The 27,805-nt window shown below is 40.2% G+C and overlaps 1 long non-coding RNA gene across 2 annotated transcripts in view; it reads left to right on the top strand.

The window, feature by feature from the left end:
• The first annotated feature begins 24,115 nt into the window (after window positions 1–24,115).
• The window catches only part of LOC113837453, a 42,252-nt gene continuing 38,562 nt past the window's right edge, over window positions 24,116–27,805 (top strand). For both annotated transcript variants that reach the window (XR_003488028.2, XR_004771339.1), the window contains exon 1: window positions 24,116–24,213. This is a non-coding gene — a long non-coding RNA (uncharacterized LOC113837453). The remainder of the gene's footprint in view (window positions 24,214–27,805) is intronic.

Raw genomic sequence — 27,805 nt, 5'->3', positions numbered from 1 at the left:
TGAAAATATTTGTTGAAGAAATAAACAGATACTAATTTAATTTGAGAAGTTGTTTTGTGTAATTACAGTAACTACTGGGCTACTAATATGTGCCAGATGCTTCTTACAGTTTGATACAATCCTAACAAAAGTTGTGCAGGTACATTACTAACTGTAACTTACAAAGAAAAAAAATAAAACAAAGGCTTTGGATTTAAGCCATTGTCCAGAAATTAAAATGACAAGTGATTACTGAATACCATTTTCTGTCCCCTCGAATCACGCTTAGCATCGTTTTGCATCAAAAAATGAAATATAAGCAAACTCTAGCTACATAAGTAGAATGAGGTTATGGCTGCATTAAATACCCCCCCCCCCAGACACACAAAAGTGATCTAAAGCACAAAGATTCTGCCTTCATGCCACTGAATTAAATGCAAAATCAGTGGGTGGACTCCCACTACATCAAGGATCCATATTCTTTACTTTATACTTAGCCTTCACACAGGGCTGTCTCATGGACCAGGGAGTCACCTGTGGCTCCAACACTGATTCCAGTGAGGAAACTAGGGAAGCAGGTAGCAGAGCAGCAGGCCACAACTCCCACTCCCTTCAGCTCGTGCTTTCTATGGTTCTACTGAAATTCCCCCCCTGACTTGTACAACTGAAGGACAGTTGAAATAGAGCTTAAACTTTATACAGGTGAGTGAGCATCTCCAGAACAGCAGGGTGGCAGCTTCGCTTCTGCGTTGATCAGCTTTGGACTCAGGCAGCCCTCCAAGGCTCACTCTGCCCCCATTGACCTAAATCCCTGCATAGTTAGATTCTGAATCCAAAATGTAGTCTTTTTTTTTTTCCACAAAAGCTTGAGCCGACATCCTTCCCGTCTCTTTGTTTTCACTCTCCTTCCTTCTCCTGCCACTCTCCCCCCTTTTTTCTCTTACATCTTGCATTCTGCTTTTGCACAGATGACTACCGTATAACTTTTTTCCAGCCTCTTTGCCCATTTATCTGTCTTCAACACTCATTTCTGCTATTTGTGAAACGTCTTCCACTGTTTAGATAACTTTCAGCCTGCCACACACTTGTACTTCGATTATGACAGCCACATCTTACAACTTACTTGAAATTCCTTGGTGCCATAAGGTCTACTTTCAGTCACCTGTACAGTCATTGCTTTGTTCCTTCTCCATTTCCATGCTTACTGAACGCCTCTGATATGACAAGTGTCTTTATAGGCTCAGAAGGCTTTTTTTTTTTTAAATGGCCTCTGCAAAGTGAAACAGACATGATCAGTATGTTGTGATTTCTTTTTCTTTTCAGTAGGGAAGCTACTCACAAATCATGCAGCTCTCACATATTCCTATTTGGAGATTTTGGTAAGAATTGCAAGGAATGCTAGAAGAACTCACTAGGTTGGAGGGCTCTGGGAGGATTTCCAACTTAGGATGAAAATAGAGAGATTAAACAGACCTGCACAAGAACAGATGCAGAAGAATGCCTCAGGAGGGGAACAAGAAGACAGTGCTGTGCAGAGCAATGGTCCCCTCTCTGCTACTAGGTCTTCTTATCATGAGCAGAGACAAAAATATCCCCTTCGAACAACTTGTGTCAGAGGGAAGCATGCTGATGATAAGAACAAATGAGTAAGATGTGTTCAGACACCATTCAGACCAGTGAAGAAAGCAGAATATTTTATTGGAGTAAGGGGTGTGTCTTAAATATGAGGAGGGGCTGGCAGAGGATTGTGAACAAGAGGGAGTGGATCAAGGTATGTCTGTCACAGTAGTTTGTAAGCGGGTCATCTGTGTTGGGTGGGTCAGTAAAGCAATTTTTTTTTAAATGTAGACATGTGGTATTTAAAAATCATTCTACTGGAAAAGCAGGACTGGCCACTGTTAATTTGACTCTGAAGCTCAAGGGAGAAGCCCAAGGAAGTAAAACTTTGAAGCAGGAGCTACTTGAGAATGGGCTGTTTCCAGGAAAAGCTTGGACTTCCTGGGGAATGAAGGCTGGTGTCTAGCTTTACAGCATGATCTGCACCAGTTGTCCAACACTTAAAGTCTCATTTTCCTCCCCAAGAACTGAAAGTGATGATAATTGCTCCTAGGAACATGATGACAACCCAAAGAGACATGTTACAGTGACCATGCCTGTGGCTTGCTCATCAAGCACCCCCTCTTTTATGGTCCTGACTTTCCTCAGATAAAGAACATGAAATATCTAGTAAGAACAGTTTGATCACCAAGGGACCCATTGTAAGGGGAAATCTAATAGATTAGATAGTATTTTGTCTAAAAAAAAAAACCGCTGCAAAGTCTGGAAACATTCCTAAGTGAAATGTGAAGGATAGAGGAACTGCATTTTCTTTTCTCATGTGACAATTTTACAACCTGACTACAGTTTCCCCTCCTTCCTCTCCTTCCAGACCACCCCCACCTTGCTTCTGGTCATCTATCCACTCCTCCTCTTCCTTCTCCATTTCTGTTCAGTCAAGAACAGGCCTCCCAGAGACTGATCTAGACCCTAGGCCTTATATGTTACAGCTCTGCAGCTTGGTCTTCTTGAGGGACTCCTAACTCTGAGTCTTTTGTCAGCTTTTGGGATCCTTTCCCTCATACTGAGTTGTTTCGTCCAGTCTTAATATGAGAGGAGGTGCCTTTCTGAAACATGGTGTGCCATGTTTGGTTAAGAGCTGCAACTTAAACTTTGTAGACAATTTATGAATGTCTCAAAACAGCATTCATGTGCTAGCAAAGGCTTGGGAACTCTCATTGCTTCTGCTGGCACAGCAGAAAGTTTGAACTGGATACCAACGGAAGACTCTGTGCTGGAGGTAAGTCACAGAAGGAACCTCTTCAGAAGGAATCTTTGTAAGGACTTGCCAAAGTCAACTTCCTTTTCATTGTCCCAGTAGCTCCGTTAAAACTAATTAGTTAACTAGGTTTGCTCACAAACCCAGCTTCCTGTCCTATTGTTTTCGACTCCGTTTGGATCCTGGTATCCATCTACTACCTTTCACCCATCCATGAAATCCTGTGAACAGACAGCCTAAAGAAACAACAAAATGCTCTGCGTGAGAACTCTACATCTGCTTTGCTGAGCCACATTCTTAAACATTTGAAAGCAATAAACAAGAATTATTTCCAACATGACAGAACTTACTATTCTAGGGAATCCAAACAGGTTGTAAAAACTGCTGGGTCTGCTTCCATGAAGAGCAATCTAAGTGATAATGAGAGATTGTTCCATGAAGGGGGAATGATGAGGATGTTGTGGTGACATCACCGCTCGTTGCCAAGGCAACGTTTTCTCAAGGTTATCCTCAAGTGACTTTCTTTCATTCTCCATCTCAAAGAATATTACACAACCCAGTGTTTATTACTGAAATCACATTTTGTCCACAGAGTGCAAAGTAAGTAACAAGTAGCAAGCAGGAGAGGCAGAATTTTCACTTCATAAAGAATTGAGACTAAATTGTATTGACAGAGATTCTATTTAGTTCTGGTGGGTCATGGGCAGTCAAATGAAGACACGTTTGCAACAGAGAGAAATAAAAAGACTTCAGTGGCATAAAATGTGGCTCAAGGAAATACTTGGGCTGGCAGAGACAAATGTGTCTGCCTTTTGCCTAGGAAAGCAGTCACTGTTTACCATACAGCCTGGATACTATAAAAACTGACTGAGAAAGGGCAGAAATCAGAGAGAGATGAAGCTATGATTAATGGTAATTGAAGCTTAGCGTAGGGAAAAAGTGCTAGCCTGTACTGTAGTATTCATATTCCTGTAAATCTTACTCCTAATTGAGGTATATCATTTATGTGTAATGAACACGGAGATAATGTATCTCATGCCTTTAATGCACAGACATGCTTTGTAGGGCAAGAACCAGAGCCTGGCTCCAGTGCTGGGCTACTTCTACCTGCTCAGTCTTCCACTTGAGCTTAGGGCATGAGAAGAACATAACTCACTAGCTGTTAGTGTTCCAATATATCTCTACTAAAAGCATATTATGTTTCTTATAGCTTGACCATTCTATTCTCCATAATAGCCAACTTAGACAATAGAAGGCGGGAGAATAACACAGTGGTACTCAAACTTGATCTGTGGACAGATTTCAATAACAAACCTAGAGATACAGAAAGCAAAGGTTTACAAGCACTTAGAGAAGAAACTCGGGTGTTGTCAAGATGCCGACAAGAGTCACGGGAAGGGGCATCACGCACCATTCTCAAGGGAATAAAAGTTTGAAAACAGAAAGACAACTGAGACAAAACCCTGGTACTTCATCACAGAGTATCAAAAGAACTGAGTGGAATGTGTGTGACCCTGGGAAAGCAAGCCACTGTCTCTGTTCTTTAGCATCCTGCCCAGCTCAGGGGCTTTGGAGATGCTTAGCTTTTAGAGTGGTTGTACTTATTGAATTAGACAAGGCATTCAAAGCATCTGCTACTCAATGCACTATTTTTTTCTAGTTCTTTGGCTTGTGTTTCTAAAACCCATTTGATAATCATGAGAACTAAGTAGGATAGAATGACCCTGGATCCACCCATCAGGCAATTGAGGAAAAAACTGAAATTGTCAACTTTGGGTCTCAGCCATCCTTACTAAGGATCCCGACACAGAGCTGTTGTCTTTACTAATATCTCATTAAGCCAGCTTCTATCACAGAAGCCAGCCTATCCTCATGAACGTTTCTTTAACTTTTCTATTAGCTTATTAATAGGATTGGGGAGATGGATATCATTTAATAGGACATGTCTCTGTCTCTGTGTAAAGCTTGACATTCATAAATTAAAGAGGTCATTCATTTGCACCCAGCTGAGGAGGTCACATGTCTGGCCCTGAAGAAATGATTTCTAATCATGAGTCTTCCATTGCTGTGACATCTGCTAAATGACAGGAAGAGAAGAAGGAGACCCCTGAGCTAATGGAGGGGGAGGCAGAGAAAGGACAGAAAGCAGGGGAAAGGCAAATCTGTGATGAAAGCTTGCAAACCTCTGACCCTGATAAAGACAGGCTGATGGATGTTGTGAGCCTAAATCTCAGAGGAAGAAAGGATGGAAGGCTGATGTTTTAAGACCAGCACGTTTCTTTGGATTAAGGGCTTGGGGGGTGATTGACGGGATAGGAAGTATTAACCTGAATTTAAGAATCTGAAGTGTAGCTGGGCATTGGTGGTGCACGTCTTTAATCCCAGCACTAGGGAGGCAGAAGCAGGTGAATCTCTGTGTGTTCCAGGACAGGCACCAAAGCAATATAGAGAGGCCCTGTCTCAAATACATACATACATACATACATACATACATACATACATACATACATACACACACACATACATACATACATACATAAATGAAGAATCTGAAGTGTCTCCTGTATTCTGTCTTCCTGTGATGTGTGGGGTACTGACTTCAAGGGTTTCAGGGAAGACAGGAACTATTAATGCAAGCTTATTAGACCATGAATGAAGAGCTTGAATGGTACAATGGTCTCAGGGCCTTTTTTTTTTTATAAGATCCAAATCTTGCTGAGGAAATCAGGAAATGTGCCACAAAGGATGCACCTGTCTTAGGTCAGTTCATTAGAATCACAGCTTGCAATATGGGGATTCTTTAGGACATATGCTTAGAGAAAATGGGTCAAAGAAAGATGAGACAGGGCTGGGGAAGCAGCTGTGTACAGGTAAGCCTTCCGATTAGATCAAAGAAGTTGATATCCAGAGGCTTGAGCCCTGAGCTGAATCATCTCTTACTCATGTGACCATTTCCCTCAGACAAAGAAAGTGTCTCTGAAAGGAAGGAAGATCATGGAAGTCCTTAGCAGCTAATGCAGACAGAGGCTGACTATAAATTGGAATTAGATGATCCCTATAAAATATCTGCTACCATGATATTCGATGTGATTGAGTTGCTGTATTGGGTTGTGGGATGTTACAGCCATGCCCAGAGAAATCAATGCTTGGGCACAGACCCAAAATACCTAGCTGGATTGGCCTTCCTTAACAGGGCAGTCATTGAAAATAAGTGAGATGGGACTCTGGGCCATATGATAGGACATAGCTACTGAAGACTTGGGAAGGGGTGATGCAGATTGGACTCAAACACCCTCCTGCTCCTTCCCAGTCATGAGATCTTCAGCTAGATTCCCTAATTCTGCTGCCGCAGGGCCTCCCTTTGATAAATGGGTACAATAAGCCTTCTTTTCAGAAGAGCTGTGAGAACCAAATAACCCAAAGTAAACAGCTGAGTTTGCAAGTGAGGTCATGATAACTTTGCACAAATGGCTGTCACCTTAATTATTACCGAGCTGGACACATGGCTCGTTATCGAAGGCATAGAAGTCTATTGAGATCAGTTTAGCTTTCCTAGAGACGGTGTTGATGATGACGATAAGAGGGATAGAGACGGTGATAATGATGATGGTGCTGCTGACAATAATTAACAGCCCTAGCCGGAGAGGTCAGAACTACAATGTAAAATGAGAAGTCAATGGGTGTTTTATAAAAGCAGGCCATGTGCACTATGTAGCCTACCCTGTGGAGGATGGATGGGGTACAGTAAGAGAAAAAGGGGAGGAAAATCTATTGTGATAGTGCAGACAAGAGGTAAGTAAGGAGGGTTTGAACCTGGCCAACTGCATGGTTGAAGAAGAAACTGAGCCAGGGTGCGACAGAGCTCACAGAGTTCTACAGCTTCAGTAATCATGCTGCCTGCTTGGATTCTACACAGAATCGATGAGCTACTCCAACTGTGCTCAGTGCAGGCTGTGCAGAATATTGTCATGCTCTGGGTTCAGCCTTTCAGTGGAAAAGCAGCCCTTTGAGAAGCCACTGGCTCCGGCTACTGATGACTCAGTGATGCTTGTGAGCCTGATGTGCTGTGTCTGTTGAGTTTCTGTGTACTCAAGTTCATTAACAAGGAGACAAAGGAGGGGCATGGGCATATGTCACTCTGGCCGTTCTCTGGAAGAGTTTTTCAGGGAAACTATCAAGCATGATGTAATTATTGTTTCTGCTGAAAGCCCGTATCTACCCAGAATGACCTTGGTTCCAGTCCCTGGTGCAAACAGGAAACATGATGAGTTAAGTTGTAGCATAAAGGGCTGTGTCCTGCAGCCCTGCTATGGAGGAAATCAATGATCATACCTCACTACATAGACACAAGCAAACACAGCCTGCTCTTCTGTGCTGAGTTCCCACCAGCCCTCAGATGTAAATAGTTAAGCCCATGTCCTAGATAATAGTGGTTTGAGATTTCGTGGTATTGTGTCTCTTCCAACTGAGACACTCTGACAGTGACTTCCAAAATGATATAACTAATGGAAGGTAATAGTGGCAACATTTATGGCACAGTTGTTTTGTGGAACTCACATAGCAGTTTCATATATGATGTCTTCCTTAGATTTCAAGGTTACCACTGGAACCCCATTTTCACAGAGAGTGATAATGAGGATTGATGAAGAGGTACAGAAAGGTAAATAAGTGAGAAAGAGACTCAGGCGAACACCCCAAGGCAGCTGGCCCTAAACTCTAACTCCTGTCCTTTTGTCTTTGTATCTTTCTATCTTATTTATCTTTTGATATCTCAATCCAGTGCCCCATTTGGTCATGTAGGGTCCAATTTCCCCTGGTTTCCAGTGAATAATCACAATGTTTGTTCTTCCTTTGTGTCTACAGGGACACAATTCTGGTCCCTTGTATATTCCATTCCTCATGGGATGAGAGGATTCATCAACCTCAATCACAGGGAATGTGTGAGTAAGAGCATTGTGTATGTCATTGATACCATCCATTAAAACTTTGACCCTGCAAATACTCAGAACTAGGTGTTTTTTTTTCCTGCTGAACAAATTCTTGTGGAGTAAATGAAATGTCACCACCATTTTTCTTGTGGCTGAATGGAGATAACTTTAGGGATTTAACCCAGGAGGAAGTTTTAGTACATTGAAGAGTGATGAAAACCAGCTGTAAGGATGGTACCACATACGATGTGATATGTGCTCCATGGATAAGGACACAGTTTACACACATGTTCTTCCATAAGTGTATATGCACGTTTGGAAGGATGGTACTGTGTGTGATGAGACAGGTGGACCATATGTACGGAAACCTTACACAATCCTTGATACACAATCCTTGGTAAGTATACTTGAACATTAGTGTTACTATTCAGTTGTTACACCATGAGCACCTGAATGGGGTCACAGATGTTGTGTAGCATTAATGGGCTGTGATGTAGAATTAATTGGATGCAGTCTGATCTTTATGGACGTTGTTACCTAACAGGAGATAAAACAAACAAACACACAACTACTCAATATCCCATTTGATAATTTGCATATGACATATTTGAATATTGGCTTATACATTGTGTTAGGTAAAAAGAAACCTATCCAGATGTATGGAATCTGTAATTTATGAATCCAAATATTTAACAAGCATTTGTTCCAATCCATAGTGACCTTTAGAGATGATTTAGTCTTCCAATTTGAGGACAAGAAGCATCTGATTATAGAGCCTTCCTGGAGTAAATTTAGAAAGATGTGCACAGCATCATGAGACTGGATTTCATACAGACTCATTTGTACTGGGATTCCAGCAGCAGAAAAGTGACTTTGAACACATTATTGAACCAATTCTGAAACTTATTTGTAAAATAGAGTAGATAATTATGGCAAACTCATAAAGTGCTATAAGGATTAAAACCCACTGGGTCACAAAAGCTTAGTTTAGCATATTTGAAAGTCCTTAACCCCTGTCTGCTATTGTTACAAAGGTCCTGGTTTAGGGGTAGCTCTCTGCCAGTGATTATTGGCTGATGGTTTTCTGCTTGAGACCTGTTGGAGACAAGTTTCAGGTTCTTTGTGCCATTGTCTCTTTCAGCCATGTGCATAAAATCCCAATGAGGAGAGGTAGAGTAGCACTGTGGTTCTATAACTTGTCTATCACCCATTAGCATAAAGCCAGATATTCAGGTGGACTAGAAACATCACTCTATAGAGAGCCAGAAACCTCCTTTACCTTCAGCACCTGAGATGACAGATAAGCAGAATCAGAGCAATTTCCAGACATGTGGTAAATAGATATTCTTCCAAGATTAAGTGGCTTGGATGATACAAGGAACAAAGACACAAAGTCCACTGGTCGAAACCTAGAATAAAATGGCTTGCTATGACCAGAGAGGTGAGCCAACTTCCTTCTTTCCAAAGTGATCCAGTCTCTTCATAGCCATTTCCTTGCCTATGCAATCTCAGTTTTATGGACAATAGAGGTACTTACACATGATTGAAATACCTGATGAATATTGTATGAAGAAACTGTCCTAAAGGATGACAGAGAGAAGATATTAAAGCTTGAATTCTACTCAAGTCTAGGAAGGAAGAGTTTGCAGGAGACAAGGCAGCTACAAATGGAAAGGGTAACAGCATATAGCAGAGTCACTTGGGCTAGAGGTGACAAAGCAATCTGCATATTCAACATGGGACTCCTATTTTAATCTGAGAGGATTGTGACAGCCAACCTGATGTCATCAGAATTGTTCTAGTGCAGCTGCTGATCAAAGTGACCTCATTCAGTAAACAGCAATGACTATGGGTATGGATTCCCTATTGTGTGGCTACCCTATGCTATGAGCCATGGAGATGCTGAGATGGACACAGTGCAGAGAACACCCCCTAAAAAACTTAGGAGGCTGCACAAAGATATGAGAGAGAGAGAGAGAGAGAGAGAGAGAGAGAGAGAGGAAAAGGTATTTTTCCTGAGGAACATGACATCCTGTTTTCTCTGCCAACCTGTTTTCTTATCCACAGTATTACACTCTTGAATCTTGAAACTCCCTGTTCAAGCATGGAGTACCTATTACAGCCATCTGTATAAATAATATATGCTAAAATGCTTTTCTGTGCTACAAATATTGACCTTGTTCAATAATTGATGGTGGCGTTTACTGCTACCCTTGAACTGGGCAGAGACAGGTTTGTGCCCTTCCATCATTCTTCATCCTGTGACTTTTCCCACTCATGTTTGAAATACCCAAATTTCATGAGGAAAGAAGGCTTTTGTCAGGAAGTTCTGGAGTTCTTACGTGATACTAGAAACTGGAATCAATCAGTCAGGCAAGGCAGACATAAACAGAATTCTCACCTCTCCATTACAGAAAACAAAGCAAAGCAAAGCAAAATAAAAACAAAATCCACCAAGCTTATTATCTTTAAAGAATGTTGAGGTCATAGGTCTTCTTTTTCTGTATGCTTTCAGAATGTTATTATAAGAAAAAGGTCATGTAGCATAGGTAAGATTTGGTGAGCATTTATCATGCGCCTAGTTGTCATCCAAGAGCTTTATTTGTATAACTTCGTTTAATGCTCAGAAATATTTCTTGATTGAAGAGTTGAAATCATCTGGGCATAACAGATAAACAAAACTGATTATATAAGGAGGGTACCAATGTATGTAATGTGCTGAGTGAGTGTCTGTGGGAAGCAAAATCTTATACCTAGATCAATATAAAAAATTAGCTCCCTGCTTTCACATCCATTTAAAGAGAAATTCCTTCTCTCTCTTTCTTATCATTCTTACTTAAAGGAACATTACCTTATGCTGTAGTTTGAATGAGAAATGGAACCGACTGCCTTTTAAGCATTTGACCACTTGGTCCCCAGATGGCATCACAGTTTGGAGAGGTATAGATGGTGCAGCCATACTGGAGGAAATTACCACTGGGATGGGCTTTAAGAGTAAAGGCATCACCACTTCATCTTGATGGTTGTAAATGAAATGTGAACTCTCACTTCCTTGCACTAGTTTACAAGCCTGCTTGCTGCTATTACTCCTCACTGTGACGGACAGGCAAAAACCCTCTGACCCGAAGTCAAAATAAAAGAGAGCCACTTTCTTGGGCCCTGACACTGGACTGGATGCTTTCATTAAATTTGGATACCTTTATTGCTTTTAATTTTGGCTTGTTGTATATAGTTTTATGTAACTCTTTACAGACTGGTACATCTTTCTCATTTCCTTTAATCAGGCATCCCCAAACTTGCCCCTGAATGCCTTCCAACAAGAAACCATAATACATTCCCCAAACAACAGTGTTTTGGGAAGATTTACTGCTGAACACTCATGTGGGCCTCTTGCTTCATGAAACTGAAAAATAAAGTTTCTACCTCCAAGAGGATCAAATGCACCTTTATTTTTTTTCTAAAATAAGAATGCCTGCGTGAGTCGCTATACTCAAAATCATCATTTTAAGGACATGAAGTTGATACTCAGAGGAAACAAATCTCTTGGCTAGGTCTTCAGAAAATTAGTGACAGCATCTGGTTAACGTTCCAAATTTTCTAAGTCATAGTCCCCAAACTCTTGTTCCCAATTCAATATTTTTTTTTTTGTCAAGAAGATAGACTATATATTGTCCAAGGGCATTTCCTATATAAGTACGAACATTACTTTTCCTTGTATTATCTCCAAGTGTGTCTACCATGGTATGCCTTAACCTTTGCTATGGGTGTGGTTTAGGGTCGCAGCCACCTATATGATTCAGCACCAAGGAGAGCTCCAGCAACCATGAGAAGATTGATCTTCGGGTTTCAGAGCTTGTTGTCTGTTCTCAAGGGAGAATTTTTTAGATGTTAAGATATCTAATATATTAATGTGAACATTCATCTTTCAGAATAATGGCCTATGCCTTTTCTCAGAAACTATTGGAGTTCTAACTAATCGCATGCAGGCAGAAATGCAGGGTGCCAGCCAGCCCAGGTTTGGGATATTAAAACCACTTCAGCAATTTTGTCTGTGGACTAGGATGGACTACTGAATGCAAACATGGAAGATCTCTGTTTCATAGAACAGTGAGGCCACAAGCTGCTCTTCAGGTAGATGGACACTATAGGGCCACTGCTCTTCTTATTCTCGTGAGAACCCCTCAAATTTAAGCCACTGTATGATGTTCCTGTCCTTTGTGATAGGTTCACTTTACAGAAACAAGCACAGAAGTTGTCTTCAGTCCTTTGAACCTATTTTTCACAATGAACTCTGTGTTTCTCAAACTCCCCCTCCTATTTAATTCTTTTATTTCTTTCTAAATAGTCTCTCCTTTTAGTACCTTCTTGCATTTTCTTGCTTAAGCACTCATCAAGAATACGTTAAATTTCCGGTTTCCCTTTATTTTGCTGGAAGAGATGTTCTTAGGCCTTCCCTCTCCTTTATACCTGTTCTCTCCTTTTGGAATTTTCTCAATAACGATTATCTGCTGTTTCCATCACTGCATCAGATTCTTCTCTTCTGTGGAATCCAACCCTTCTCTCCACCTCGGTGTTGTTCTTTTCCATGTCAATCAGCAAATGAATAAATGAACCCCTTCCTGTTTTCCTTCTTTGCTTTTTCATTGTGATCTTTGTCTCCCTTATCTTCGTCTGTCCCCACAATATGAGAGAATTCAGCTAACGCAAACTGCATAGTTTTCTCTTCTGGATCACTTTTCCTCTTGAGGTTTGATGTCTTCTATGTGAATCCCTTTCACCCAGGCTAAAATCATGCCATCCATGGCGTTTTCACAGTCTCCTCTTCTTGACTTCTCACAAGCTTTTGACCTGTTAATCTTTTCTTACCTCGTGAAATTGTCTGCTTCCCAGCTCCTCCTATTCTGGATTCTCTACCTGCATTTCTATCTTTTTAGTTGACTTTTCTCTGTTTGGCCTGATAATGCTTAAAAGTTACTGTTCCTTAAGAACCTCACTTCCCTCCGTCTTCCCATGAGTTGTCTTCCTTTGTCAATACTACCCACTGCAGCTTCAGGTGTAATTTAAGACACACTAGGTTTCAAGTTTGAGCATTTATGTGGCATTTCTCTTCTTGCTTTTTAGCATGATTTTCAGAATATTGTAATAATTATAACCCCATGACCAATAAAATGTTATGACCTCTTTGAAGCTTTCACGCAGGTGATAAAATCTTACCCCCGAACCTTCTCATGTTTTGTTTATACCTGTAATTTGAAGTAATTTTTGAGTAGCTATATGAACACCAGCTGGCATGTAATTGTCCTTAACCACCTTCCTAAAGGGAAAAGGGAAACTGGAAAGAAGGTGAGAAACTACCATTTTTTTCCCCTGAAAGGTTTTGGATTGTTGAAACCAAGTGTAACCTACATAGCCTGTAAATGTTGGGGTTTTGAGTAAAAATTGCAGCTCACTTGTACAAGGCCTTATACATCAAGTCTGGAAGTGCTTAGTGCCATTTTCCACTTCTCTCTCTTCTTTGAAAATGATAAATCAGACTCATCACAGTATTCAATTAATTTCACACAGTTGGTTCCTCAGGGAATTTGTTCTCAATGCCCTCTAGCTGATGATCAATCATGCTCCCTTGGCTGTCCCCAAGGCCAGAGGCAACAGGCCCATGACATGCTCCAGGTCGTCGAACAGAATGTGTCCCCTTCCAAGCAGGAAAGGTTCCAGTGACCTTTGATGGCATTTGAGAGAAGTCATTTGCTCTGGCTTTTCTGAGGCCATATTGATCTCTGCTCAGGATTCAATTTTAGACAAACAGGCGACATAATTTATGTAAACTGGGCAGGTAATTAAACTCTCCTCCCAACCAGAAAGGTCAGAGTAGAATATTTAAAGTTTCATTTCTAAGTGGAAGAAGAGAGAGAGAGAGAGAGAGAGAGAGAGAGAGAGACAGAGAGACAGAGAGACAGAGAGAGAGACAGAGAGAGCGGGGGGGAGGAGGAGGGAGTGAGGGAGAGTTATTAAATTACTGGGCCCTGATTGTCTTGACGGAAATAGTTTTGGGTTCTTCTTGTTAAAGAAACTATAGGAAGGAAGATTCCTCAATTAAGGTGAATGATGAAAAGACATGCTGCATTGGGATGAATGTATATGTTTTCCAAATTATTTTAGAATGATATTAGCCTTAAAAGTTGCAGCATTGGCACAGATATTTTCCTTATCTCTCCCTGAATTATTTGAGAATAATTTTCAAGCACAATACCTACAAATAAGTCCATGTTCACTTTCTGTAAACAACATTGTTCACCCCTCTAATCACAAAACAACTATCAAGATGGGAAGTGAACACTGATATATTGCTGGCATTTAATCTTCACTCTCCACTTAAACTGCTCCAATGTCCTAATAGTGTGCTTTTAGCTAAATAATGCATTTTAATGTTGTATTTTGATACTATCTTCATTCAGGCTGGAGCAATTCCTCAGCCTTCCTTTGACTTTCATGACTCTGACTTTGTTGAAACCTTATCAGACAGGCATTTTGTAGAAAATCCTCAGTTTCTTCATGACGGAACTGTTTTCCACATTTGTTAGTAAGTTCAGAGGTGATACTGTGTCTTCCACATTCTATCTGTTCTGTTCACGTGTGATCTGTGTCCCATTTCTGGTGATCAATTTCCTTAGCTGGATTTTCTAGACTATTATTGAGTTATTCTTTTTCTTTTTGTGGCAAAAATGTATTGAAATAGATACTATATATGATATTACATAAATGTGCTATTATTCATCAATCTTTCAATTCATTCATTCCTGGGTGTATATTAGGATAAGAATTTGATTTCTTGTCTTACTAAGTAAGTCACAATACATGGCTCTCTTGATATTTTTGTTGCTCTAATTATCTTTGATTGACTTGATCCTTCAAGCTGATACATGTCTTGGCTATGTATCTCTATTTTTGATGAGTTCTTTCTATGCTAATCAAGGAAGACACTTCAGGATCATTTGGGCTTTCCTTCCCTTTCCTCAGGGTTTTCCCTTACCTCCCTTGGGATCAGCCATGACTCCATAGAGCCCATATTCCTATCAGTGGAAAAGCCATATTTAGAAGTCAGTATGTAAATACTATGTATGTTGCTAAATATAATCATTTTCATTTGAATTTACTATTCCCAGGTGCTCTAGACCAGATCAATCTAAGGACTTTCTTGCTTGCTTGTTTTGAGATAAAGTCTCACTATATAACTCTGCCTGGCCTGAAATTTGCTATGTAGGTCAGGGTTCTCTCAAATTCAAAGAGTTCTGCCTGCCTCTGCCTACTTTAATCATGCGGATTGATTAAAGGAATTAAAATATGCTACCATGCCTTGACATTGTATTTCATTTTTATATGTACTAGATATGCCTGTAAACACTTTTGCAACTATTGAAAAACCACGAAATTGCATTAACATTTTTAGCTGCATAGCTGAATCACTGGTTTTCTCTCCTTTTGTTATTCCTATCTTCCATCTTCAATGACGGAAATCCTACTTCTAATTGTTCTTACTATGCTGCCTTACTTGACTGTCTTCTTTTTGTGAAATCAAGCTCCCTTTCCTGCCCCATCCCTCTCTTTTGCAAAGGCTACCTTGCAGGATGGCGAGACCCTCAAAAGACTCACTGTCACTATCAAGCCTGCCAACCTTTGTGGACTCTACCCTCACAGCACATATCTGACACACCTTCCCGTCACTATGGGGGACTCCTTCCACAGCATGGATGCCTTTTTACCTCAACTTGGGTGCCAATATCTTAACCTCAGCTTCTTGTGGATCGATTTCTTGGGTGGACACCTTGTTTCCTGTGCCAGGCTATCACGAACTGATACATCTTCCAAATTATCAGGATCTGATGCTGTTCTGCGATGCCTTCTACTTGAATTCTCCCACCATCACTTTTGTGGTCCAGCCCCAATGCATAATTTCTCCAGTGCTTGCTTCTCCTTTTACTCTGCTCAGGCTCCAATAACCCCATAGGATGATGCTATCACACAAGTGTTTGCAGAGATTCTGACACACAAGGCTACTGTATACTTTTAAAAAGTCCTCTGGCTGGGCATTGGTGGTGCACGCGTTTAATCCCAGCACTTGGGAGGCAGAGATGGGTGGATCTCTGGGAGTTCGAGGCCAGTCTGGTCTACAGAGCGAGTGCCAGGACAGGCTCCAAAGCTACACAGAGAAGCCCTGTCTTGAAAAACCAAAAATGAGGTTATAAGAAACCCTTGTATTTGGCCACCTCGCCCATCAGACAGTGTCCCAACTCTGCTTAGTTTTTATTTGACTTCAGAGAATGACTTCCCTCCACTCCATTCTAGTCAGAGACCCCTGTTATGATTTGTCTAATCTCATCATTGCAATGAATTGTTTGGGAAAGAAACAGGAAGAATTATTTGATGACTTTATTTAGGATTTGCTGTTATTTTGTAAACCTTAAATCTGGAAAATGAAAAGTTTTGGCATCTTTCACAGAACTGGGTTTAAGAAAATGTCTTCTCTTAAATTTTTTGGTATTTTTTTAAGTTTTATTTCTTCATTTCTGTATCTGTTTTTAATAGAAAAGGATATTAAAGTCTTCATTTGAGAGTTGGTGAAAACAATATTCCAAAAGGGAAAAGCAAACAAATTGAGCACCATTCTGGAAATGGTGAACAATTTGAACCGAAGTTTGAGAAGAGTAACCAACAGCAGTGATAACGGCAGAGGTTTTTGCTCTCTGGGCATCCCTTTGTCCGAATTAGTATCTGTTTTGTGTGCCCAACATGCATCTCGCTATCTTTCACTGTTTCTAGTTACCCAAAGTTCTGGAACCTCAGAATGTTTAGTCTTTGGGCCCAAGGCTGTGCAGATACTGATATAAACAAGGGGGCAAACTAAGCTTGTCAGGCTGAGTCTATGCCAAAGCAATACAAGCTAGAGAGTGCTTTAGAAGTAGGCGGGGTAAATGAGAGCGACCGAAAAGCCGAGGGTTAGTCTAAATAGTCAACTTGTGATAGAAGCAACGACATATTTGGCAGAACAGTTAAGCAGGCCAAATTTGTTCATATCTCATGCAATTAAATCATTTTATTCTTCATGGTCCCATCTCATTCCTTCTGTACATGTCTGGCATAGCTGCCAGATGCTATTCCTTCAGAAGGGGTGTCTATTTGGCTAATGTTCTTCATGTAAGTGAAGACATTTGGGCCTGGAAACCTCCACATCTCCACAGCTAACATAATATCTCTCCAAGTGTCCAGCACTGTTTACTGAGTGCTGTGATTGGAAACGCCAGTGGTTATTTGTAAAGATCCCCAATAGAGCAGTTTTTTAGTTTGGATTCAGTGAATCATTTCCCTTGTTTCACACAATGTTATCTATGCTGAAGCGACTGCAATTCAAGTCACCCCAACAGAAAACAGCCATCCTTTCCTGTTTAAGCTGGAGACAAGTTGTCGGAAAACCCACAATAACACTCTGGAGTCAATGGTGGAACAGAAACCTTACTGACTTGGCTGACGGGCAGTTTGTGAAATTAATTTGCAACTGGAGGGTCAACTGCACTGACTCCTTGGTATGAGTCAAATAAAAGCTATGGTTGTAATTTCCAATATTCCCCTCCCATCATTTCTCAATCACTAACTGCCACAATGCCTCCTTTTCCTGCTTGTCTGAGTTCTTTATCAGTAATGCGGCTCAGGTACTTGTTTGTATTATGTTCAGATGTCTAGCTACCGATTCCCATTCTTTTGTCTAAAGTTTTTGCTAACCTTTGTTAATTATTCTATTCCTAACACTAGTATTACATGCTTTTAAATGATTAAAAGGCCTGCTTTAGTCTACCTAGAGTGTGTTTGTGTGTAGTATTGGAAGGTTTTTGATTTGCAGCTGAAATCATATGAACAGTGATAATAACTAGAGGACTATATTTTAGGGAGAACAACCACATATACCACCTCCAGGTTAGGGGAAACGTGCAGGTACATTAGGTTATAAAGACATTTACACTAAGAGTCACAGTACATAAGAGATATGGATAAGCTTCTGCAGAATGTCTTAGGAGATACAAAAAAAAGATATTTTAATGAAAATGGTATTTACTATGAAGGCTTTTTGTATATTCTCAGTAAGGTAAGGGCAAAAATACACCGTTGATGAAATCTATTTCTGAAGCTATATTGTATTCTAAAGCAGGGCAATAAACATTCCACCTACCAATCCCCTGAAGTCTCAGGGCCATGTTGAGCTTCAGGATGTGTTCTGAGCAGATGTTTTACATTGTGTTGCTCATGTTTGGATATGAATGGAACAAGGGGACTCTATTGAGGATCTTCAGGAGAAACATCAAGTGCATTTTAAGACAGTTTATAGGCTGGTAGCCCTGTTAAATGGAACGACTAGAAAAAATAGTCAAAAGACGCTGACACCATGGAAGGCTAGGAGCTGGAAGTGGGTGTCCAAGGGAGAGTTTAGAGCAAATATCACATGAGGATTCAAGGAGTTATGGAAGCATTTTGTCCACCATGAGTGGCTCCTTATCTGGACCCTGCAGATTCCTCAAGCTGCCAGTCTTCATTCAGCTTCACATCAGGAACACCCGTTTTATTTTGGACTGTGGACATTTGGTTTCCATTCCCTGCAGTCTGTGAAAGTCTGATTGTGACCTGTCATGCACAGGCTCATGTGTGTTACGATAAATCTTTCTGCCAAAAGCCGCCTGAGCCCCACAGCCACGTGTCAGCTTTACACCAGCCGCCCACCTGTGTTAGGCCCAAATGAATACACAGAAACTTGTATTAGGTTCAAAGCTGCTTGGCCAATGACTAAGATTCCTCATCTGTTAGCTCAGTCTTAATTATCAAAAATCTATATATTTTATAAGACTTATCGGATGCCTTATTGGCGTCCCTCCTTGCCGGTGGACCACATTGTGCCGCTGGAGCAGGAGCGGAGGGGAAAAGAGGGATGCTTCCGGTTTCTCCTTCTTTAAATCTGAGTCTCCTTGCTATGTCACTTCCTGCCTGGATCATCTACTACATTTCCCAGAATCCTCTTTGACTCATAGCCCTGCCTAACTTGCCATTTCATTGGCCAAACAGTATTTTATTTAACAGTCAATAAGATAAGCATACACAGAAGTACTTCCCCCATCACATGTGTTAAAGTCTAGGTCTACTGGTAATATTTGGAGAGCCTGAGGAAACTTCAGGAGATGGAGGCCTACATGGAAGAGGTAGTTCACTGAGGCCTCAGCCTTGGGATTTCTTATCTCCTGATCTTGCCTGTCTCATGTTTTCTGCATCCTGTCCTCTGAGAGGTGAAGAAACCATCCTCCCATGTATTTGACCCTCTATCTATGAACTGTCTGTGAACTACAGCAACTCTTTCTTCATTCAAGTTCTTCATGTAAACTAATTTGTCACAAAGGTCAGAGTCTTATTAGCAAAGGATCCCATTCCATTGACATAGGGTTGATCTTGGATCCTTGATCCATTAAAAATTATTGACTAAAGAAGAAATAGTATTTAACATATACTGTTCATCCATTTGGTCTGTTCTTTCTTAGGCACACAGGTTATTTCATATTAAATAGAACTAACTAAGGTCAATCTATATTCTGTTGAATGAGTATACCATGACAGAGAACTCCTGCTTTGGATCAATTAATGACCTTGGCTGTGTTGTATTCTTATAGTGTGAATGTCTTTTAGAGACAGGGACTGACAGGCAGGATCTGGGTAGGGAAGAGATGACATCTTCAATAGGACATGATACAAAAAGTTTACATATCTACTTTCAAACGTTCTAGAAGTGTGTGACAAAGCCTTAATGAATAGTGATGACAGTCGCAGGCTTTAGCACTCATAAACCTGAGGGTTTAAGGGAAGGAGAAGGAGCAGAAAGCCAGAAACATGAGAGGGTTATAACTCTCAGTCAAAGGATGTACTTAGCCCTTCTCTACTCTGAATAAATGAAGGTAGAGGAATGAGTTCTTTGACTGCAGCATCTGTGTGTCCCCTTTCAAAGTCCCACTGATGACTTCAATTGATTAAAACCCAACAGACTACAAAAGTGAGATTTTATTGATAAAGTCCAAGTATGTCCATCTCATGACTGCCAGATCCAGAGGCATGTGGGGAAATGAAGAATGGTTTATCTGGCAAGGGAAGTTGAAGATAACCACACAAAGACTTCTCGTATGTGTGCCCCCTCTGTCCAGTACCTACAGATGATTATATATACATATATAATATGAGCTGTAAAAATTATTTCATCAATGACAAATGAGCAGAGGAATGAATATTTTATTGGCTACCTCCCAATTACTTGGTTTGCTCTTTATTTTTTATTGAACCTTTCAGTTAATACTGTAGTCATTATACAATTGAGAAAATAGTAAGTCATAGAAGTTAAATCACTCAATGCAAATTCACCTGCTGCAGACATAAAAATGGAAAAAGAATTAGCTGGCTGACTAGAGGTTCAAGTTTTCCCCCTAATACAGTTTTCTTATGCCAAGCATAAATGTTGGAATCTTGAATGATCTATCTCTCTGATTAGGCCAATACCCAGACTGACTTGATGCACTTTGTTAGGTTACAAGGACGGAGAATTTCATAATTTCCTGCCTGACAGAATTAGAAACCTTTCAGATACTCCCATCTGTGGCAAAGGTGTATCCGCACTAAAATAAAAGCTGTGATTCATCTTTCATTAATTTATTTTTCTACATATTCATTTAGTCAGCAGTGATTGGCATTGTTCTACATCAGGAAAAAATGCTTATAAATAATCAAAAGTCCCTAATCACAAGGCCAAACCAATGGACAACCAAGACGATAAGCAGTGGTAAGTATTAAAGAAGAGAAAAAAAATAAGTGTGCTGTTCTAATGATTAACAAGAAGCTGTGTTAACTGGATAGTCAGGAAGAGCTCTCCTGAAGATTTATTTTTCTTTTATTTACTTTATTTTATCCGGTTCTCGAGATAGGTGTGAGAAAACATATCTGGCCTTGTTAGCTGAGATCTGTTGAATCTGACTCAAGGAGCGAGCTAAAATATATCAAGGGAAAAGGGGAGTCCCCAGAGGATATGGGGAAGACTGAAGAAGCAAAATCTGGTGAGTTAGAGAATCACTCTGAGACATGAGAGGAGAGCACAGGTGGGGGCTAGATCATACAAAGCTTCGTCACCTGTGGGAGGTGAAGAGAAGTTGTAGAAAGGCTTGGGAAGCAGGGAGATAGAATGCAGAGATGCAGACTTTGAGAGCAATACCCTGGCTGTTTCCTGGGATGGACAGGAATGGGATCAGAAAGACCTGTTCGAGGACTGCTACTCTGTAGCGTAAAAGACATGAGAGGTTTGGTGGTCATGTAAACAGAAGAAATAGGTGCCCACTATGGGCTGAAAGAAAATGAACCAGACTTGTTAATTAATGAAAGATGGGAAGGGAGGAGAAACCGATCAATGTGAGAAAAACCAAGAGAGGAGTAGACTGGGAGATAGGATTGAAACCAGAAACCCGGAATTTTGTTTTGGCTACATGAAGCTGGGAATGCAAACTGAAGTTTAAGAGGAGGCAAAAAGCTGAGTTACATGCAGATCTGTGAAAGCCAAGACCAAGGTGACATTTTTGAGCTCTGGCACACAAACTATGTGGCAGTCTTAGAACCAGATGGGGCCACTAAGGAAGACGGTGCAAGAGAGGGAAGGCAGAGTCCTGAACATTCTAACATGCTGGTGCTGAGCAGATCATTAGTCAGCAAGGAGAACATCGAGCATCCCATGTATGTGTGAAGGTCGTGATATGTCAGAGCACAGAGGACTACGTATATGCTAGGAGAAGCAGTCATCTGTCAAATTCACAAGCATGGAGAGACATCTTTCTTTTTGCCTAGGACTGTAACATGAGCTCTATTGTAGAATAAAATTCCTCTTTCATTTTTCTTTTTTTATTAAATTTTTCATTCATTTTACATGCCAACCACATTTCCCCCTCCCTTCCCTCCCCCACTTTCCCCCAACCCACCCACCATCCACTCCTCATAAAGGGTAATACCTCCCATGGGGAGTCAACAAAACCTGGCACTTTCAGTTTAGACAGGACCAAGACAATCCCCTCTGCCTCAAGCTTGAGCATGACATCCCCCCATATGGAGTGGGCTCCAAAAAGCCAGCGCATGCACCAGGGATACACCCCCTCCCACTGCCAGGGGTCCCACAAACAGACCAGGCTACCCAACTGTCACCCACATGCAGGGGGCCTAGTTTGGAGAGTCAGTGAGCTCCAACGAGTTCAAGCCAGCTGTCCCTGTGGCTTTCTCCATCTTGCCTTTGATCCCCGTTTCTCATATTTTCCTCCCTCCCTCTCTTCAACTGGACTCCTGGAGGTCAGCCTGGTGCTTGGATATGTATCTTTTCATCTGCTCCTATTATGAAAGTTAGGGTAGTCACCAATCTGATTGTAGGGGGAGGCCAGTTCAGGAACCCTCTCTGCTATTGCTAGGAGTCCTATCTGGGACTCTCCATGTGAATTCCTGGGAGTTTCTCTACCATCAGATTTCTCCCTAACCCCATAATGGTTCCCTCTATCAGGACATCTATTTAATTGCTCTTCCACTCCATCTCTCCCTGAACTCTACTCCCTGAACACATTCCCTCCTGTTCTCATCCCCCAGCCCCTCCCCTTACTGCTCTCACCCCCAGTTTACCAAGGAGATCTGATATATTTCCCATTCCCACTGTGACCCATGTATCCTCCTTAGGGTCTACCTGGTTACCTATCTGGGGCTGTGGATTGTTGCCTGGTTATCCTTTGCTTTACATCTAATATCCACTTATGAGTGAGTACATCCCATGTCTGTCTTTCTGGGTCTGGGTTCCCTCAGTCAACATGACTTTTTCTACTTCTATTTTCCTTCAAATTTCATGATGTCATTGGTTTTATTTTTCATCTGAGTATTATTCCATTGTGTAGGTGTACCACAATTTTTCTCTATCCATTCTATGGTTGAGGGGCATCTAGGTTGTTTCCAGGTTCTGGCTATTAGAAATAATGCTATTATGAACATAATGGAGCAAAATGTCCTTTTGGTATGATTGGGCAACCTTTGCGTATATGCCCAAGAGTGGTATAGCTGGGTCTTAAGGTAGATTGATTCCCAATTTTCTGTGAAACCAACATACTGATTTCCAAAGTGGCTGTTTCTCAAAAAAAAATCACTTTGTTTCATTGATTCTTTGTAGTGTTCTCTTGCTTCTATTTTATTGATTTCAGCCCTCAATTTGATCACCTCCTGTGGTCTATTCCTCCTGGAGTGAGTTTGCTTCCTTTTGTTCTAGAGCTTTCAGGTGTGCTGTGCTGTTAAGTCACTAGAGTGAGATTTCTCCAGATTTTTTACGTAGGCATTTAGTGCCATGAAATTTATTCTTAGTACTGCTTTCATAGTGTCCCATAAGTTTGGGTATGTTGTGGAATCATTTTAATTGAATTCTAGGAAGTCTTTAGTTTCTTTCTTTGTTTCTTCCTTGACCTAGTGGTGATTCAGTTGAGCATTATTCGGTTTTCATGGGGTTTTAGGCTTTCTGTAATTTGTGTTGTTGTTGCATTCTAACTTTAAGCCATGGTGATCCCATAAGATACATGGGTTTATTCCAAAGGAACTTTGGAGACATCACCATTTCTTTTTGTTTTAGAGCCATAGAGGTAAAAAACAGTTTGGTATTGGAATAAAAACCGACACATGGGCCAATGGAATCAAATTGAAAACCCTGACATTAATCCACACACCTATGAACATCTGATTTTTGACAAAGAAGCCAAAACTGTACAATGGAATTCAGAAAGCATCTTCAACTAATGGTGCTGGCATAACTGGATGTTAACATGTAGAGGACTGAAAATAGATTTGTATCTATCACCATGCACAAAACTCAATCCAAGTGGATTAAAGATCTCAACATAAATCTAGGTACTGTGAGCCTGATAGAGGAGAAAGTGGGAATAGCCTTTAATGCATTGGTGTGGACACTGAGAGCTACAATCAATAAATGGAGCCTCCTGAAACTGAAATCTTCTGTAAGGCAAAGGACATGGTAAATAAGACAAAACTTCAGCCTCCAGAATGGGAAAAGATCTTCACCAACCCTTTGTCTGACAGAAGGCTGATCTCCAAAATATATAAAGAACTCAAGAAACAGACATCAAATCACCAAACAATTCAAATAAAAAATGGTGTACAGATCTAAACAGAGACTCTCAACAGAAGATTATCAAATGCTGAAACATGTTTAAGGAATTGCTCATCATCCTTAGTCATCAGGAAAATACAACTCAGAATGACCCTGTGATACCATCTTACACCTGTCACATGGCTAAGATCAAAAACTCTGATAACAGCCTATGCTGGAGTGGATTGGAGTAAGGCAACACTCCTCTGCTGCTGGTGAGAGTCCTGTTTCATTTTCCATAATTGAAAGTTATACTTGTAAGTACACAATGGTTTGTCTAACATTCTAGAATATATGTATTGCTTGCCATGTTTTTCTGGCATTCATTGCTTGAATCTGCTGACTTCTTACAGGCAGGGAAAACAGGTGATACCCAGAATCAAAGAATTGCACGTGCATGAATTATAGTCTCTCTTAAATTCCAGATGGCACTGTTGCCTATATAACCTTTATTTCAAAAGAGGTATGTATCTAGGATGTCCCTTTTCTCAGATCCAGTTATGCATACACATCCGGATTTTCTGTAGCCCAGAGGACAGTGAGTGTCAGCTTTGAGTTAAAGGGGATTTGTTGTAAATTCCCACTTCACTACTTCTCAGAAGTATGATGTTCCAATCATTATTTCACTTCCCTGAATCTCTGTTTCTTGTGGGATAAATCAAGGTAAGTCTGCAGCAGATGATTCTTGGCATGTCTTCTCTGTTCTTTTTCTTATTCTTCATTCCACTCTTACAGCAAGATTGATTGATAACCCTATCCCATTCATGATCTCAGGTTTTGGATTTTGGTTAATATTGTCTCTAGATTTCTACATCAGGTGTAATATGTCAGGAAGGTCAAGACTTTGCCAAAAAATAAAACTAGTGCATTCTACTCATCAGTCATGATAATTGGATTAGATCTAAGTCACATGACCCAATCAGGTCAAACAAAACTATAAAATAAAATTTATCGCATCATTTCTGAAATTACAGAACTGGCTATATTGGGTAATATATTTTTGTTTGTTTGTGGAGTTACTATCACTGGAGGTTCTGAGAATGGAACCTATCTAAAGGACATAGATTGGGAGAAAGATCTGATATGTCATCTGAATCCCAGATTGAATTATGTCTAAGTCTCTGTATACAAGCCTGGATACAAGTCAATAAATGTTCTTCTTTGTTTTTCTCAGAGTTGGATTTTTCTTTCAATTTCAAGTGTAAGAGTTTAAATTGACAGTATTTTATGAGAAGGCAATAGCAAGGGTATAATTAATAATTCTGAATACAACTAACTCAAACAAGGTTCTTGTTAAACAGCAGTCATTATGTTGGTTTTATTTTTTAGTTCTTTCTAAATGGTACTCTCTCATCATCATAATGCTTGATCTCAGAAATTGGAAACTATAAAGGGAGTTAGGTATAATCAGGTGATACAGGTTTTCAAATACTCAGAATCAAATGAAAATGCCAGTTACTCTAACTGAGAAACCACACACACACACACACACACACACACACACACACAGACACACAAATATAAACATATCCTACAAATATGTAATCCTCCCTAAGGCAAAATATTAAAAAATAATTTATCCTATCAGCTTAATTCAATGGATTATCCCAAGTAGATTAAGTTAATTCTAACAGTTATTTTTAATATTTGCAATGTAATATATTACTTGATAAGATTGTGAAAACTTCTGACAGCTTATTAGCCAATGCCATTAAAACCAAATGTCAACTTTATCAACTGCTGTCAGTGGAATTAGCAATGAGACAGTCTCCAAGGGATGGAAGTTAAATTTGTGTTGGGTAATAGCATGAATAATCACTTGGATTTATATAGCACCTTTTCTCTGAAGGGTTTGAAGAGTTTATACTCATTATATTCTACCCTTGAATAGAAAGTATGACCAAGCTGATTGGTCATATGTGGTTTGTGGTCACACCGAGGCCTTCAGTTTATGAAGTCACTTTTTACAACTGGCTTGCTATCCTCTTTAATTGCTTTGCACATGGATGGGATATGTAATGCCATTAGGTAATGAGAGATGCCCATGCAGAATAGGATAGTCATAGAAAGCAGAGAATGTAGGCTTTGAGGATTGCTTAGTGGGTAGAGGCGCTTGTGCATAGCCTTGATGACCAGTTTGAACACTGGATCTCACAGGGTAGCAGGAAGGAACTGGCTCCCTTTACTTTGATCTCCACATGTGTTCACCTGCACTCACTTACACACAAATTCATACAACAATAAACAGGAACCAAAGGGTGGTGATGAGTACTATGAAATACTACTTCTGGAAATGGCATGACTATCCCAATGAACAAGCCACACCAGCTGTGATTATCTGCACAAGACCTAAACAAGACCAACCAGCAAAACTTCTGGCATAGATGCAGTCGTGGATCTCTAGGCCTCAGCCTACACCAAGGAGATATTGCCAGGACATAGCTGCTTGGGGAGGGAGAATCATTCTTTATTGAGGATTTGGCCACTGGTAGATTCCCTATGTTCTAATGGATGGACCCACACTTGCGCACGTATGGGAGCCATTAATTGGATATAGAAGTTTATACAAACTGTTAATGTAATGTTTGGAGGAGCCATGTTGAGAAAATATGAGAGCAATTAGAGGGGGAAATGAGGGGCAAATAGGATCATATTTCATTGTATGCATGTATAAAACCCTCAAATATAAAGAAAAATTTAATAAGAGCAGAGAATGCACTGCTATTCTAGTTTATAACAACTAAAACAGGAGCTGGAACTTGGTTATGTACAACACAAAGAAAAGCAGTCACTTGCATTCATGAAAATAAACATATGCTTCAAGTATATTTTGAATAAATGAATATCAGATATTATTTATCAACTCTGGAAGGGACCTTACACATAGTCCAGTTTTCGTGAGCAATTTGGCTTTGCGAGATTCACTATCTTTGCCTTTTCTCAGTCATTCACTCCTCCTAGATATAGAATCCTAGATATCATTTGGGAAACCTTGTTTCCTGCTCCATGTTTAGAAATGATGCCTTAACCTAATTCTCAGGTGTGGGTAAGTATAGCAGTGAGATTTGGAGACATGTTGAAATACCATGAGTGTGACAAAGAAATAATTGTTATTCCCCATTTACAGCTAACAAAGCAGAAAACAAAACAGAATAGCATGTTAATATTTGATGGAGATGAGGCTGAAGAACCCACTGCCGCCTTAGATCAGTTCTGATGAAACGGGTACAGGATATAGCACAAAAAGCAAGGCTCCTAAAGTCTCTATCGCAGCTATGAAGCATTTATTTCATCCTTTATTAAGGGTCTTCATTGACTCTCATTAAAGTGATAAGCTGCCCCTGTTTTATGGGCGGTTCTCTTGAAACTATATTCTAGGAATAGCAGATTCCTAGCTGCCATCCCAGCTACCACTACCAGTCTGTTCACTGTCATATATTATGGCTTATTTCCAAGTGTCAGTGATGAACACTAGACTCCTTTGTGTGACCTTTCCTGTCATTTTGCACTGTTGACCTGAAGATAGACCAACAAACAAAAAGCACAGCAAATGAGATAGACATGCTAACAATCCCCACTTGTTCACTATACAATAGACAGACACATATAAAAACTATGGTTGTACCTAGAAACATGTGGAATTGAAATAATAATTAAAAGTAAAGTATATCCCAACAAACAGGTAAAAATTCTAGATGTAATCTACCTTAAAACCTGGGCTAGAAAACTTACTGGACTTGCTTGCTTGAGAACTTTACTTCAATCTGTACACAGACTTTCACAAGACTGCACTTTTTGTGAACATTAAACTTAAAGAACATGGAATTGACTATATAAATTGAAGAAAAC

The sequence above is a fragment of the Cricetulus griseus genome, chromosome 10 (genome assembly GCF_003668045.3).
Source record: "Cricetulus griseus strain 17A/GY chromosome 10, alternate assembly CriGri-PICRH-1.0, whole genome shotgun sequence".
NCBI lineage: Eukaryota > Metazoa > Chordata > Mammalia > Rodentia > Cricetidae > Cricetulus > Cricetulus griseus.
The sequence above is the reverse complement of the archived record's forward strand: the minus strand, read 5'-3'. Positions and strand labels throughout refer to the sequence as shown.